The sequence below is a fragment of the Geotrypetes seraphini genome, chromosome 2, assembly GCF_902459505.1.
Source record: "Geotrypetes seraphini chromosome 2, aGeoSer1.1, whole genome shotgun sequence".
Taxonomy (NCBI): domain Eukaryota; kingdom Metazoa; phylum Chordata; class Amphibia; order Gymnophiona; family Dermophiidae; genus Geotrypetes; species Geotrypetes seraphini.
In genome coordinates, this window is record NC_047085.1 from 165,250,523 (window position 1) to 165,268,374 (window position 17,852).

Genomic DNA, 17,852 nt, shown 5'->3' on the forward strand with positions numbered 1-17,852 from the left:
AAGGCGCGGTACGGGGGTTAGCGCATCGGACATTTCATCACGCGGCAAGCCAAACAACTAACGCCTCGTCAATGGAGGTGTTAGCGACTAGCATGGCAGGCGGTTTAACGCGTGGTATTCTGCACGTTAAACCCCTACTGCGCCTTGATAAAAGGACCCCTGAATGTTTGTCATACAGGTTAAGCAACCATTAAGCTGAATACCAAAAAACAAAAATAGTATTCATAGCCATCACTGAGTCATCCATAGAGCATTATGTGAGCCAAACGATAATTGTGATAATCTTCAGAAAATTAACCATTCAAAAAATTGTTTAAACACTGAAACTGAAAGAATTCACTTCACTTTCATTTAAGAGCAATGCCCACATTCCAACAAAGTGTAAACCAATTCCAACTTTGCGCTGAAGTTTTGCAAATCCAAGCAGTCTCAAATGATTATAGGGAACATTCTTCTGCTCTTGAACTATAATAACATGGCAACACAGCATTTTTAAGTCTTAAAATTGGAAATGACATCACTGAAAAAAAAAGAAAAACATCAGACTCACATATCTGAATCATGTAACAATATAACAGCAAAATAACAAAATATATATGCGGTGCAATTTATTGATAAATGATGATCTAGCTGAGAAGCCTCTCAACCACATAGTCATTCCTCAAACAGTCTTTTAGTACTCCACTGGGGAAATAGGTGTAAAAATTGCAGTTCCATGCAGCTCTTGTTCAGACTTACAAATGAGCCTGGAATATGTTGTTAATCAATTTCAAATGCATTAGAATAAATTGATTAGAACCTCAGAAGTCATATACCTGAAACATATTTGAGGGGAAGTTGATAAAATTGCATAAAACATCCAGGTCCACTTTTTCAAAAGCAATTAGTGTGGTGTGCCGCAGTAATCACTCCAATGCCCATGGGGTTTCAATGGGCGCTGGGGCATTTGCTGCATGGCAGCCACTACCACACCTTTGTAAAACAGGGGCTAGTTTTTAGAAAATGGCTACCAGGGATATGCATTTGGATTACATAAGAACATAGGAATTGTCACTGCTGGATCCAGTGATCCATCGTGCCCAGCAGTCCGCTCACGTGGCGGCCCTTAGGTCAAAGACCAGTGCCCAAGAAATGTATTGAGGAATGCATCGTTAACTTTTAGAACCAATTTTTATAAATGGATTATCAGTTGGAAAAAGGACAATTTGAGCGAAATTTAGGAAGAATTATAATTACGCCTATAGTAAAAGTTCTAAAGAATCACTTAATAGTGAAAACAATTATATACCAGTAGCCAGTATCCCATTGTTTGAAATGATAATGGAGGGGTTAGTAAATGCAGAATTGGTAAGATAGCTGGATAAATGTAACATCTTGCATGATCGTCAATCAGGGTTGTGATCAGGATATAGTATAGAAACAGTAATAGCATCATTACTGAATCAGCTTACTATTTTGTTCAGTACTGGTACTAGTGCCCTGATCCTGCATTGGACCTGAGCAGCACTTTTGATTTAGTGGATCATGATCTACTGTTAAGCTGCTTGAATTCAATTGGGGTCAGGGGTAATGTAAAAAACTGGTTTAGCAGGTTCTTGAAACATAGAACATATGAAGTGTTTACTGAAGATAAATATTATTTTGCATGGAAGAATTCATGCGGAGTACCTCAGGGCTCTCCCTTATCCCCAACGTTGTTTAATATATACTTAGGCCCTGATTCTACAAAGTGCGTTCTGATTTTAGGCAGCTGTAGGCGTCCTACAGCTGTCTAATAAGCCAATCGGGATGCACATTTTTTAAAAAAAAATGCTCCCCAGGCAGGCCGCCTATATTGAAGGCGCCTCCGGGAGCCTAGGGAGGCCCGCATGATGCCTAAGCTCGCCTAAGGGTCTTAGGCGAACCTAGGCGGCCCTACGCATCTCCCTAGAAGAGGAAGAGACACTTACAATGTAGGCCAACAAAATGCTGGTCTACATTGTAAGTAGACGCGGCTGCTATACTTATTGCAGCAAGGGATCTCTCTGCCGCTATAAGTATAGCGGCCGTGGCCGCCTGTTCGATTGCCGGCAGGAGGGTTCCCAAACCCTCCTGCCGGAAGATGCCCCCCCCCCGACATTACCAATCGCCGGCAGGAGGGTGCCCAACCCCTCCTGCCGGAAGACGTCCCCCCCACCGCGCTAACATCCACCAAACCTCCCCCCCACCAAACTAACCTTTAATTGTTGGCCAGATGGGTCTTGCCTGTCCAGTCGGCAGGCCCGCCTCGTCGAAATGAGGCGGGCCCGCCCTTTTCCGGCCCATCCCGCGAAGCCTTAGGCTTGATTGGCCCAGGCTCTAGAAGCCTTATATACCTTAGGCATAGCGGGTCCGCCCATCCCCACTAAGCCTAAGGCCCCATTTACCTACCCCTCAATCAAAGGAACTCGACGCAGGAAGATGTTTGACAACCTACTAGTGACGCAGGCAGCGAAACTTGACCACTCCAACTCCAACCTCCTGACAACGAGCGACTTCAAATCATTTCGAAAGGGAATCAAAACCCTGCTATTCAAAAAATTTATCCTGATATCTTAACTCTTCCCCTGTCCTCTCCCCTCCCTTGTAAATCCCCCCCCCAAGTCTCACCCTCTCTTGTAATTTCTTCTCTCCAAAGTATCAACCATGTATTCAGCTCCCTAAATTGCAATTTTCCTGGAAATGTCCAGTTAACTTCTTTGTAATCCTAATTCCTAAACTGTAGTTTTTCCTGGAAATGTCCAGTTAGCTTCTTTTGTAATCCACCTAGAACTGCAAGGTACGAGCGGAATAGAAGTCACTAATGTAATGTAATATAATGTAAACCTTATTTGCCTTGGCGCAGCCCATTTCTCAAGTGTGCAGGTCTTCACAATCCTTCTGTGTCTTCACTACTCTGAATAACTTCGTATTGTCTGCAAATTTAATCACCTCGCTTGTCGTACCAATTTCCAGGTCATTTATAAATATGTTGAAGAGCACAGGTCCAAGCACTGAACCCTGCAGCACACCACTCGTTACACTTTTCCAGTCCGAGTATTATCCATTTATCCCCACTCTCTGTTTCCTGTTTGCCAACCAGTTTTTAATCCACATTTTAATCCTCGATTCCATGGCTCGCAATTTTTCAAAGTAGTCATTCATGCCGGACCGTGTCGAACGCCTTCTAAAAATCCAGATACACAATGTCGACCGGGTCACCCTTAGCTATCTACCTGTTAACTCCCTCGAAGAAGTGCAGCGAGTTCCTTAAGCAAGATCTTCCTTTGCTGTAGCCGCACTGGCTGGTCCTCATCAGATTGTGTCCATCAGGGTGGTCAATGATGCGGTCATTTATCAGTGCCTCTACCATCTTTCCTGGTACCGAGGTTAGACTCACTGGTCTGTAGTTTTCCGGATCTCCCACACACTTTCCTATGACAAAGGTTTTTGACCATTGTTGATTACATCTTATTCTTATGAACATTTAAGAAAACAGTTAAAAACTATCCTCTTTTCAAAACATTTGATCAAATAGATTCCAATGTACCTTTTCATTTTGTAATTTTTTTGTAAACCACATTGAACTTATGATTATGTGGTCTATAAATATGATGTTGTGTTATGTAAAGCATAGGTGTCCTCAACCGCCCCCCCCCCCCACACACACACAATAGCATGTGTGTCATATTTTCAAAAAATCATCTTCATTTTCTGTTATACATGTATACTGTTCCTATAGCTAGTTATTGATCCTGTAGCATGTAGATTCACTATAGCATGTGTGTTCTTAGTTTCCCCATATAATGTATGTTATCGAAAACCATCTCAATTTTCTTTATTGATCCCAAAACTACTCTGTACTTATCCTTGTAACCTATTCTGGGCTCCTGGGGAGGATGGACTATAAAACTAACTAACTAACCCCCTCCTTTTTTACAAAAGCGTAGCGTGGTTTTTAGCGCCGGCTGCAATGGTAACAGCTCCTAAGCTCAAAGGAATTGTTATGAGCGTTGGAGCTGTTACCACCATGGCAAGCATTACAAACTGTGCTACGTTTTTGTAAAAAGGGGTGGTGGGGGTGGTAAAAAAATAAATAAACATGCTTACTTGCCGATAGGTACCTCGGTATAGACATCTACATTGAACTGGTAGTGCCTACCAAGTTATGTGCTTGCTAGCAAATTATTCTTTGAATCATTTTTTTTTTTTTTTTATGGTACTTTCAATTATCAGCACCAATTAAGCCAATTAAAAAAATTACCCCCACCCCTCTTAGTACTAAACCAGGGTAGAGGTTTCTATCATGACCTGGAGAGCTAAATGCTCTGATGCTCCTTAAACACTCATAGAATCCCTATGAGTGTCAGAGCATTTAGGCATAGATTCTGTAAACTGCGCCTAACTTTAGGCGTGGTTTAGATGTCTGATTTAAGTGGATAATGAGCCATTTAAGGGTCTTAACAAGCGTTAATTGGAACTTAGATGGAGGTAGGCGTCAGATAGGTGTTCTCAGAACATAGACACGAGATAGATGGGAGTTCAGGGAAAACTCGCGTCTAAGTTTGTAGAAGTGGGCGTAACGTGGGCGTGGTTAAGGACAGGCACCACATAGACGCTACTTAGGCGGCAGACCGCGTCTAAAATGTAGGCAAAGGAAAAGCTGGTCTAAGTGTAGTTTTTGCTTCATTTCAATGCAGTTTCAGCTTTCGTAGCGGGAGACTTCCTATAGACGCAAGTTAGGCGTGCGCTCCGCTTCTGCAACGATATTTCCTATAGTGAGTTTGAATATGGGTTATTTTTCTTCTTTCTCCTTCCTAATAGATTTAATAAGCCACCATATCAATAGAGCACATCAATATAAACATATTGCATGCAAAATATAGTACTTTTCTGCCCAAACAGTTATTCATTACACAACCTTTGGCTTTCCTGCTTAAAAAGAACCCCCTTTTTTCTCAACAAACAGTACTGCAATCAGCTCTTTCTTGAGAGCAAAGAAAGAATACGAAAAACATATCATTATTGCACACATTACTTCATTTCCCAGCGCTTAAAAAGAGAAAAAACAGATACAGACCTTAACATGCATTTTCCCTCATTGCAAAATGGAGCTCTTCAGCTTCACAAAGCTGACCTCATTGTGAGATCATCAAGCTGCACCTTCAAGGTAGTATGTCACAATTAAAAGATGCACTGGGTGTTGAACTCACAACCTCTGTATGACAGCAGCGAACTTTAACCCATAGAGTTACATCAGCTTCTACACAGGTGGATTTCACTGCCCTTTCATATCAAAGTTGACTGACCTGCCTATGTATCATCTGATTAGCTATCATATAACAATTGCCACAAAGAAAGCATTTGTGGCTCACCAGGTTAATGTGCCTTGTCTATCTTCTCAAATACTTTGGTTCAAATACCACCTTCACTCATTTTAACAGCTTCCTATTAGCTGTCATAAGAGGGTCTAGATTAGGGTTAGGGAACTCCGATCTCGAGAGCCATATTCCAGTCAGGTTTTCAGGATTTCCCCAATGAATATGCATGAGATCTATTTGCATGCACTGCTTTCAATGCATATTCATTGGGAAAATCCTGAAAACCCGTCGAATATGGATCTCGAGGACTGGAGTTCCCTACCCCTGGTCTAGATGGTGGACTTTGCTGTTTTTATCAGCACATTTCCCTTTCTAGGCAAACTTATTTTCTCCTTCCCATGGCTAAGACATCCTAAGCTGTCATGGGAGGAAACTTCTCTTTTGACAAAATGATGCCATTTGTGGCTCACCAGGTTAATGCACCTTGTCCATTTTCTGCAATTCCCTGGTTCAAAACCCATCCTCACCTTCACTTCTTTTAACAGCTCTCATAAGTGGTGGATTTTGCTGTTTTTCATCAGCATTCTGCAGTTTGTAGGCACAGGTGCATCAGATACATTAATCTTCTCTCTGCTACAAGCCATTGTGGTAGGAATGGATTTCCTTCTATGCAATATCTGCACAGGGCAACAGATAGAAGAGTTTACTAAAACTTCAGAGGGCTTGGACAGGTATTGAAGGAAGGTACATGTTTTTGAGATATATCCTAGAGACATTCCTGTTGGTATATTCAGCTTGGCTGGTTGTGGTTTCATGCTTGAGGAGTGTGTGTTGGGGTTGGGGAGGGAGTTTAGGATGAGAGAGAACAGGCTGCTTTAGACATCTGAGAATTGCTGCGGATCATTTTAAAGATCAACTCAAATGTGTTTAAGCAAAGGAATGGCCAAAGAGTTTGAAGGTTTTCTGGTAGAAAAATGAATATTAAATATTTGCTAACCACACTCAAGACTTGAACCCCTGACGTATGGAAGATAAAAAACAGTGTTTTAAGGCATAGAGCCAACTTCGTTTAGAATTTGGTAACAGTCTAAGCAGAAGACAAATGGCTTCTAGTAAAAGCTTTGAGAAATGAAGGAATTGATTAAAAGTCAGTTCAGGTATGTTTGCCCAAACCACACCTAAAGCATGCCCAATCAGATTTGAAAGTTTTCTGGCGGGAAGTCCAAACGGTGTCTATGACATCAGATGCTACTTAGGCATCCTTAGTATAAGAAGGTCCATCAGAGCAGTGTTTTCTCTTTTACGACTCCTATTCTGTGTTATTACTTATGCTGTTTTCTGAGACCTTGCCTTTCTTAATTATCTTTTAACCTTTTCTTTCCTATATCTGCCACAACTCTATATTTCATAGGACCATTAGCAGCTATAGTAATTTACAATTTTGATGTTTGTCTAACCTTTTTCATCTTTCCCGGAACAAATCTAGGTAAGAATGATATATTGCTAGCTACTTAGCTGTCTTTATTAGATAAAAGCTCAGGCAAAACTGATTTGTTCTTTTGGACTCCCATTCTGCTTATGGTGATTCTCCATTAACTTTTTCTTCCCCTGATATCTGCCACAATTTTCTCCATTCCACAGGGTCATTAGCAGATCTGAGAATGTGATAATAAAATTTGGTTCCAGGAGTCCTGGCTGAAAAAAAACCCATGCTGTTTGAAACTTTGGTGACAGCAAAAAGGATATGCAAGTTGCATGAATATGTGGAACCCATAGCAGTGCTTTTCATCATAAAGCTAAAGGTAAATCTTTTAAGAATTCTAATTGTTAAGTATCCTTATTATAAAAAAGGAACAGTGCATTTTTTTGCTTCTGTTCATTCTAGCTGTTATTCTGAGACTGTGGTGTGACATATTCTCCCAAAGCTTCTGTTCATTTTTGCCACAGATGTCTGTCTTAACTTTTTCCCCTTTTATCTCCTGATTTCAGGCTCCCAGAGTGGACAATGACTCCCCTTTTGCTTCCCAGAGGCCAGAGCAGGTCTGTTCAAACTGGGTTCAGCACAGCTTGTACCTGAACAAAGCTCAAATCCCGAAACAGAAAGAATAGGTGAGAATGATGTACTGTAACCTTTCTTTGCCCTTGTGATGAATTATCTACATTTTCAGAATACTAACATGTTTCATACTTTTTTTCCTTCAGAAGGGTGTACTTATAGAAGATTTTCAGAGAAAACAGTCAATTGGTGAGTTTTTTACAAAGGTGCGCTAAATCCATGCATGTTAGTAGTTTGCACATGCGTGGATTTAGTGCACCTTTGTAAAAGAAAGCCTAAAACTCAACAATCAACTCTTAATTTGTCTCAATCCATCTTACTTTTTCTTCAGCCTGCCTTCTCCAACCAGGAGTAGATTCTAGGACCTTAACAATTCTACCACAGTAACAACTTGGACCTACGAGTGCCTTACTCTACATCACAGGTGTCAAAGTCGGTCCTCGAGGGCCAGAATCCAGTCGGGTTTTCAGGATTTCCCCAATGAATCTGCATGAGATCTATTTGCATGCACTGCTTTCAATGCATATTCATTGGGGAAATCCAGAAAACCCGACTGGATTCCGGCCCTCGAGGAGGGACTTTGACACCCCTGCTCTACATACTTGTCATCCATCTCATCGAACTGCAGTTGCCTGATATTATACTTGCATGCTGCTTTCCTGGACTGTGCCATAAAAATCTTATATCATTTTCACCTTGTGCTTATTTATATTGAGTAGCAGCCAGGCATTAGTGTTTCCTTAATAAACACCACTTCAGCTACTTGGTCACATTGACCTTTGTCTTATCTAGTGTTCCATGAGGCCCAGGCTGCAAAGGGGGGTGGGGGTAGCAAACAGGGTAACTAGTATGTCTTCTGCCTCACAGCCTGCAACCAGCATAATATTTGAGAACATGAGATTAGATGAGAGGTGGAGAGGATGAACTAGGTGCCTTAACTTGGGTGGATTCTTTCAGTCAGCTTCCTACCCTGACAGCTTGAGATATGCTGAACTGCAGTCATTTTGGCATGCTTCGGGTGCTCCATTATGGAGCCGCAAGCACGCCGATGCTACTGCCCAAAGGATGCCTAAACAGCACAGTATAATCCAATTAGAATTGTTATGATTTTATGGCTGATTCTGTAGCACAGCGGTTAGAATGAAGGCTGGGGTGTGAGCCTGGTCTGGGTTTGACTCTCTCATGTCTTTCAGCTGACAAAATACTCATTTTAATAAAAATGACAAGCTACACACCAATCACATCTAATTTTCATCTCAAACAGCACAACATTAGGAATACTAGAAACAATCTATTCCAAAAGTTCAGTTTGCATTTGATAAAAACAGCAGCATTTGAATCCATCTCATATTTATTGAGCCCAATTTGAGATGCTGGCTTTTGGGACAATGAAAGCAGTGCTTTAAGCCATTGAGCTACCAGTCTTTTGTCTCAGCTAACTGTGAGATGATAGCTAAGCAGATTTTACCTTAGCAGATCACTAAGCAAAATATGACAGGGGAGTCAGAGGAACTGGAGTGGCGTAAAAGCACTCTATTGATCTTTCAGAGGTTGTGAGTTCAATTCCCAGCCTGTCTTTTACTTGTAGCATTCTACTTTGCAGGTGCACCTTGATGATGTCACAATGAGGTCATCATTGTGCTGCTGCATACTTCCATTTGTAATGAACTAGAAGCCACATTCAAGATAAGTTGAATGAATAATGTAATAAATAACTTATTGTAATTTATTATGTGGAATAAGAAAAAGCAAAAGTAAATAGATTTAAAATTAAATATCCATTAGAGTGGATCCGGTGAAGATTTTGCACATAAAGCTTAACGTTATGAAAGGCTTTGAACGTGGAGTGGTGCATCTGGGGCTCTAGTAGACATTCTAAACACACTGGGTTCTAAGTGGAACTAGGTTGATAGATTGCTATTAATGAATGAATGTCTAGTATTACTTTAAAGATTGAGTGCAGAAATTCGGATTATATCCTTTTAAACATGGCATATTTTGTTACTTTTTTGGTTTTTATACTGTTGGAAGTATACAATTCTGAAATCATGAAGAAAAAAGATATAACAGGGCAGTGTTCTGTCTCCTAGCAGAATTAACTGCCATTCACTACCTATAAGGAGTAGTCTAATCAAATCAGAATTGCTATTATTGTATGGTTCATTGTCTAGCACAGCGGATTAGCATGTCACATTTTTTCAATATGCACACTGATGTTCCCAGATCAACTCCCACTGAAACTACTATATTATAAATATCCTTTTAAACATGGTATACTGTGTATTTATTATCCTTTTAATGATGGTATACTTTGGGTTAATTGTGTTAAAGCTTACAGTCCTGAAATAATGATCAGTAAAATCAGTAAAAAAATACATTTTATATATAACATTGTAGGGATGTCTATATGAGGGCATTTATATGGGGGATGTCTATATTGGGATGTGTTGGTGAGGTTTTAGGAAGCGCTGGGCGCAGTATGAATGTCTATACAATGCCTAAGTAGCACCTAAGTGACACTGATTGGCACTTGCGCTTCGAGGATGTCTAAACCATGCCTAAAGTTAGGTGCACCTTACAGAATCTAGGCCTTAGTGCTTAGAAAAAGGAGGGGGGCAAGTTAGGTACCTAGATCAGTTAGGTATGCCAATCTAGGCACCTAAATATAGGTATCTTTTATAGAATCAGAGTCAAAAAGCATTAATTTGCAATGCAAACACATAAAAAATATTATCAGAGCAGTTAAACAAATTTCAGTAGTTTTTATATTTTTTTCATAATTTCCTAAAAATTCCAGGTAGGTAAACACCATTACACAAAATTTAAAGCTAGTTGTTGATTTTCTACATGAAACTGTGCCATTTTTTCACTAGATCTTTTTAAAAATTATGACATCTTCAAAACTGACACAACCCTAGTGGCATAAGTATGAACTCCTAAATGTTAGGCATGTCAATATCCCATTCAACTAGCATTCTATAACTTAGATAAAGAGGCTCCTGGCCAGTTAAATCATATGGGTAATTCTGCAACTAAACTTGTTCTCCGGGACTGGTATTTGCATTTTGTTTATTTGGCTGACCTCTGATGCAGGCATTGTACACTGAACCACAGCTCATGTTGGGTCAATAAAGATAGTCCCTGTTCATTGAAACCTTTTGTGCTGGTTTTTTTTGTTGGATTGCGTTTGGTGTTTTTTGTCCCTCTCTGTGATCTTTGGCCCAGATTCTGTATAGGACGTCGATCTCGGGTGTCCTATACAGAATCGGGCCTACACCCGCACAAAGTTAACCCGATTCTGTAACCGACGTCCATGTTGCATGGTGCCCAACATCCCTCCCCGGACTCCCCAACGCCCCCCATAAGATCGCCAGCAGGAGGGTGCCCAACCCCTCTTGCTGGACCTTCCCCAGCGAACATCACTACCCCGGAACCCCCCCTTGACCTTACCAGCAAGTTGGACCAGATGGCTCCTCGCACGTCCAGCCAGCAGGCCCACCTCCATCCAAATGAGACGGGCCTGCCCCTACCCTGTCCAACCCATAGGATCCTAGGACCTGATTGGTCCAGGCGCCTAAGGCCCCTCCTGCTATAGGAGGGGCCTTAGGCACTTGGGCCAATCAGGCTCTAGGATCCTGTGGGTTGCACATATTTAGCATCAGCTAATTTAACAGAGTACCACAAATACCTGAGTGTGTCCCACAGTATGACATTTTAAACTGTTAGGCACATGTTAGTGCCTAATAAAGCTTAATAAATAGGCCCCTCAATGTTTCTGGGAATACTTTTAAAATAATGTCCAAAATATTCTTGAAAGAAAAATAATTCTGGTCAGAAATTCAACTGTTAATAAAATGACTGCATCAGTTTTCCTTATCTGTACCTAGAGATTATTGAGTGCAAGTCTTCTTTAGATTCTATGCTTTTTTCATGACATCTTCAGGGCATTGCTATCTTTTTATTTAGTTGCATAATCCTTCTTGTTATTTATTAAATCAAAAAGAATGTCTAATTATTTTAAACTTAATTTTTGTCTGTGAACTGCTTGTAAATAAGCCTCATTGGCAAAAATCCTAATGGGAAACTTGAAGCTAAGAAAATTAAAAGGAATTGCTTTTTCTTGTTCAAGCAGCTACTTCCCACTTTCCATTCACTCTTCTACGGTCAGACAATGTGAGATTTCCTGTTTTCGGTGAAACAGTTTTATTTCTTCCAGTCACCTACTTGCTCATTTTCTCAGTTTTCTATTTCACACTGAGAAACAACATTTTCTATTGTACAGTGAATAGTAATTCAGTATGTCACTCTCTTTCTCCGTCAAAAATCAGAATTCAATCAGGCACACAAGTGGGTCACATCATCCCATGGCACAGGGGTGGAAGAGCTCCCCCACTGCTCAGCTGTAGAAATTCTGAGCATGCATGACCCTTCCAGCGTGCAGTGGTCTCAGTACCCTCAATTTTAGTTTTTTTTTTTTACTGCTCTGACAAATATGAAATAAATATCTCCTGAAGCCTTTTCAAAAGTTTACTCCTACACTCTTCCAGTGTTGTAGGAAGAGCTTGGCAGGGGCAAAAAATCTACCTACAATTCTCAAAGTAAAAAAAATGAAACATATACATATAACTTATATATGCATAAAGACATACATATAAATTATGGGCTCCGTTTACAAAGGTGCGTTAGGGCCCTAATGCGCAGAATAGCGCACGCTAAAATGCCACATGCACAAGCCGCTACCGCCTCCTCTTGAGCAGGTGGTAGTTTTTCGGCTAGCGGGCGCTAATCCGGTGTGTGCGCTATAAACGCTAGCGCACCTTCTTAAAAGGAGCCCTATATATGCATAGAGATAGTTCACTACCCCCTTCTGTAATAAAGCGTAGCTCAGGTTTTAGCACCGACAGCGGTGGTAACTGCTATGATGCTCACTATGAGCATTGGAACAGTTACCGCCGCTGCCGGCGCTAAAACCCATGCTACACATTAGTAAAGGAGGGGGTATGTAAGGTCAAAAGCATCTATGTTCTCTATAGCTGCTGTGAAACTGTGGAATTCTCCCCCTGGGAGCCGGAGACTTTGTACGGATCGAATGACTTTGGAAGAGATTGTTGAAAGCCAAGCCATTTGTAGATGCCTTCGTGTATATAATGGGAGGACGTTGACATCGATATGGTGACATTGTTACAATAAGGACTCCTTTTACTAAGCTGCGCTAGCGGTTTTAGCGCGCGCTTAGCACGCGCTACGTTGACGCATGCGCTATATGCTAACGCCTCCATAGAGCTGGCGTTAGTATTTTCCATGTAGCGCTGGGGTTAGCACGTGGTAATCTTCAGCGTGCGCTAAAAACGCTAGCGCGGCTTATTAAAAGGAGCCCTAAGTTTATGAGAAATGCAAATAAGCAGTGTTGTTGATAAACCTGAATTGTACCTTGTTTGTCTCAGTAATATGCATGTATTTATGTAAACTGCTTAGGCGGTCTATAAATTTGTTAAAATAAATAAATAAATATATACTTCCGTAGATAGCAATTCCCCACCTACAAATAACAAAGCAATTCTATAAACTAGTCACCTGGGACCCTTCTGCCTATAAATTCATAGCATACTATCATTTATGCATTTAGGTATACACTTAAGCATTAAACTTCCCATATTCCATGAGTTTGTTTAGGTTTATTAAAATCTTTATATACCGCATATACAGTACTCCCCTGAAATTTGCGGGGGTTCCGTTCCAGGAGCACCCCCAAATTTTGAAATACCACAAATGTGGTTTAGGAGCAGATCAGAGGTGGGAGAGGGCTGCAGGGGTGGCGGCGGGTACTGAAAAAAAAAAATATTTAGGCTGGCAGGAGGCGATGTTGAGACCAGTGCCACTAAGAGCTAAGGTAAAGGTGAATGAATATTCAGGCAGTAAAATGGAGGGACTGATTGGCTGTGCAGAAAGCATTTGGGTATAGCTGAAGTGCTAGATATGAACCCAAGTGGAGAAGGTGGAAAAGGAGTACTGTGCAGGGTTAGGAAAGTAAAGCTGGGGTGCTGGATGGGGCGTCGTCAGGAACCTCCTACCCTGCTAGCTGTTCTTTTCTTGAGCAGGCAAAGAAGGGGAAAAGTTGCTTTTCCATTGGTCAGTCATTCATGGTCAGAAAATACCACGAATGACTGAGTCTGCAAATCACAAACCGCAAATTTGTGGGGGTCTACTGTATAGTCAAAAAAGGATCAAAGTGATTTACAATATAATTCAATCAACGCGCTAAAACCCGTGCTATGCATTATTACAGGAGGGGGTAAATTAATAATATTAGATTAAAAAATTAATAAATTAATCAAAAATAAATGAAAATAAAAAATATAAGAATAAAATGCAGATTGAAGTCCCAAATTCACATCCCATCAGTTTAACCTTTCCCTATCGTGTGTCCCAGATGACGGGACATTCCAAAAAATGTTATTGCCATTGTATGTCCTTCTTTTTCAAGGGTCCCACGACAACAAGAGGGCATCCGTTGAAAATCAGGGGCGGGAAACTACGAGGTGACACCAGGAAATTCTTTTTCACTGAAAGAGTGGTTGATCGCTGGAATTGTCTTCCACTACAGGTGATTGAGGCCAGCAGCGTGCCTGATTTTAAGGCAAAATGGGATCGGCACATGGGATCTATTCACAGGGCAAAGGTAGGGGAGGGACATTAAGGTGGGCAGACTAGATGGGCCGTGGGCCCTTATCTGCCGTCTATTTCTATGTTTCTATACAGTACACCTTCTACCTATCATTTGTTCCATCTACCGGGCCATTGTGTTTACAATAGCCGTAAATGATAACGGTGAATAATACAAAACTTTGCTAAAATAATTACGATTGGAACCAGCGTAACATAAAATTTATTACGATAGGAAAAGGTTAAAAAGGCCAATTGAAAATAATGTGCCTTTAGATGTCTTTTAAAATTTTCTCAATTCTACAGGCAAACTATTCTATAAAATTGGAACTAAATTTAAAAAAAATACACAATTTCTAGTTGAGGCAAGATGAGACTTTAGAAAATGTTGATTCTAACCATGCCCCACCTGTGTTCCTCCCCTGTGTCTCCCCATTGTATTTACCTATTAACTACAAGAAAGCCATATTGCTCAGTCAGTCCAACACAGGGCTGTGTTTTGCTAGATCAGCGCCTTCAGGAGCCATAAACTGTTTCAGGTCTTCACTGAGTTGTTTCACCTCTACAATAAATTTCAATTTACTAGTGTGGTTCCATCTACTTATTATCCTGATACTTTACAGTTTAACTTATATACAACTATCTCAACATATATAGATAAAATTTACCTTTTCATAGTTCATTTTAACATGTAACAACAGCAGCAGCATGACTGAGCAATATGGTTGTAGAGTCCAATGGCGATACCAGAAAATACAAACTTTGTGGTTGAGCAACATGAGACCGTGGTAACAATTTGCAATAAAGCAAGAGAATGTGGGATAAATTCAAAATCGGGACATTGTGGTTTTGAAAGGAACTGAAAAAGAAAAGGCTTTGTTCCAGTCCAGGTTTTCTGGCTCAATGGGGTATTCCATTGAGCCATTTTATAAAGAAAAAAGTGTTGTCGTGTGATATTGTTTAGAGTGTGTGGTTTGGTAATGTTATTTAAATCAGTGTGATATAATATATTTATTATGTGGTAATAAAGAATAAAAAAATAAGTGCAATAGAAGGCTTTTTTTAGTTAGTAGGTATTTATTGTTGAGTTAGCTGAAGCCATTTTAAGTGATTTAAAGCCCTGTTTGTATTACTGTATTTACTGTATGTGCTAAGTGATCGCATGCATCAGTTATAGAACAGTGCTGAGAAAGCAACTTGCACTACACATTTTCAAGAGTTAGGCCCTCTTATACTAAGGCGTGCTAATCAATTTAAGCATGTGCTAAATGCTAAGACGTGCATGTTAGTCTATGGATGTGTTAGCACTTAGCATGCGTTAATTCGATTAGCACACGCTAATCAGTTAGCACACCTTAGTATAAGAGGGTTTAGTATTCTATAATTTAAGTATACAAAAGGCAGGTAAATGTAGGTACTGTGTTATACTGTAAATTGAGAGGGAAAAGGGCTATCATCAACATATGTGTTCTAGCACATAAATGTGAGTGCTGGCATTTCAGAACAGAATGTTTATGCATTCATTTTGACCCCTTATTTCCCTATGTATGGGTATTTCAGAACAGGAACTAAAATACTAGCAGATCTCCAGACCTCACAACCTGGATATCTCAGTTCTAATGTGGTAGTACATTCTTAAAATACACTCCATGTAAGTTAAGCAGGTATATACAGACAGCACTTAAGCACAATTCTGCCAGTTATGTATATAAGTACATATATATATATTTATAAGTGCTATTATTCATAGAAACATAGGGGATGTTGATGTTAAAACACAAATAAAAATAAAGAAGGACTAAAAGCAAAGAATTTGTCTTTGAGCAGATAGCCGAGAATAACTGAAGGCAACCAGAATATCACGAAAATACCTGTTTTTTTCACGATATCTGCTTGTCTTCAGTTATTCTTGGCTATCTGCTCAAAGACAAGTTCTTTGCTTTTAGACCTTCTCTATTTTTATTTGTGTTTTAACATCAACTGGACCCCTAAGGAAGGCGTGTTCGCCGAAACATGGACCGTGTAGGGTCTGGTTGGACTATTACATTTGTATTTTTATTTTAATGATTTTATTGTGAAGAGAAATAAATCATCTTCCGAACATCTTATCCACGGTCTTTTTTGTTTTCTGTTGGATTGATTTTACTGTGGAGTTTAGGGTCTTCTTTTTTGGTTTTTGTTGTGCTTCATTTAACATCTCTATCATATTGTCCCCTTTCCTGCCTTTCCTTCAAGTATACATGCTGGGTTATTTAAGTCTTATGATGAAGACCACACACTATTTTAGTAGCCTTCCTCTAGTCTGACATCATTCTTTTTATATCTTTTTGAAAGTGTGGTCTCCAGAATTGTACACAATATTTTAAATGAGGTCTCACCAGAGTCTTATACAGGGGCATCAATACTTCCTTTTTTCCTATTGGCCTTACCCTTTCCCTATCCACCTAGGCATCCTTCTAAATTTTTCTGTCACCTCTTCAACCTGTTTGGCCATCTTAAGATCTTCACATACAATCACACCAAAGTCCCACTTTTCTATCGTGCACATATGTTCTTCACTCCCTAACTGTACCATTCCTTTGGGTTTTGCAGCCCCAAATGCATGACTTTGCATTTCTTAACTTAAATTTTAGCTGCCAAATTTCAGACCATTTTTCAAGCTTTCCTAAGTCTTTCGTCATGTTATTCACCATCCGGGATGTATAGTCTATTGCAGATTTTGGCATCATCCGCAAAGAGGCAAATCTTACCTGACAGACTTTCAGCCAATATCATTATAAAAATAACAGGACCAAGAGCAGAACCTTGAGGCACACCACTGGTAAAATTCCTTTTCTTCAGAATGATCTTGATTGACGCTACCCTCTTGTTGTCTTCCACACAACCAGTTTCCTGACCCAGCCTGTCACTTTGAGACACATCCTATGGGAGAAGCCTTAGCAGAGTTAGGGAGTCAGAGCTTTAGGACCCTTCCCCAGTGTATCCCTGAATGCACTGGGAAGGGTACGGCTACCATATTTGGTATGGTGAGCAAGCTTGCTAGGAGTGTATGAGCATACCCTCCAGCTAGACATTCAACCTGAAAGGTATGGGGGGTTGAGGGTAAAGTTAGGGGCATTGGGTGGGGAGCCTGAGCCTTGGGGGGTGTCGGGGGGATTGTGTTCAGGGAGTTATGGCAGGAGGGAGTGGGCATTCTTCCTGCCTGGGTTGCCTCGGGGGTGGGGGGAGCAGCAGCTCCTGGACATGAGGGAGTGGGCATCATCCTGCCCAGCTTACTTTGGGGGATGTGGTTTCTGGGACAGGAGGAAGTGAGCATCCATCCTGCCCAGATTACATCACAGGGATACAGGGGTTCCAGCAGAAGGGAGTGGGCCACAGCCGCTCAGCTAACCGCAGCATGGATTCCCTTGCCACGATCAGACACAATTCTCTAACCAGTGCCTGTGACATAGGGCGCTGGTTATGAGAATCAGGCTGGTTAGGCAGGGTTGAGCATCTGTCCCTTAGGGCAGATGCAATTCTGTAGAGGATGGTGGCTGCAGAAATCTGTGTCCGTATACAGAGTTCCACTTTAGCCTCTCCAGGTACTTACCTTAGATGGTCCCTGATGGTCTACAGCAGTGTTTCTCAACCTGTGGTATGCATACCCTAGGGAGTATGCAGACCACCTGTTGGGGGTACATGGCTGACCGCTGATTCCTCCCTACAAAATTGCACCAACTACTGCAACTCCGGGTAAGGGAAGGGCCAGATGCGTGCAGTGATTGCATGCCACCGGCCCACAATGCCTTCCCCCCAGCGATTGGCTGGCCTGG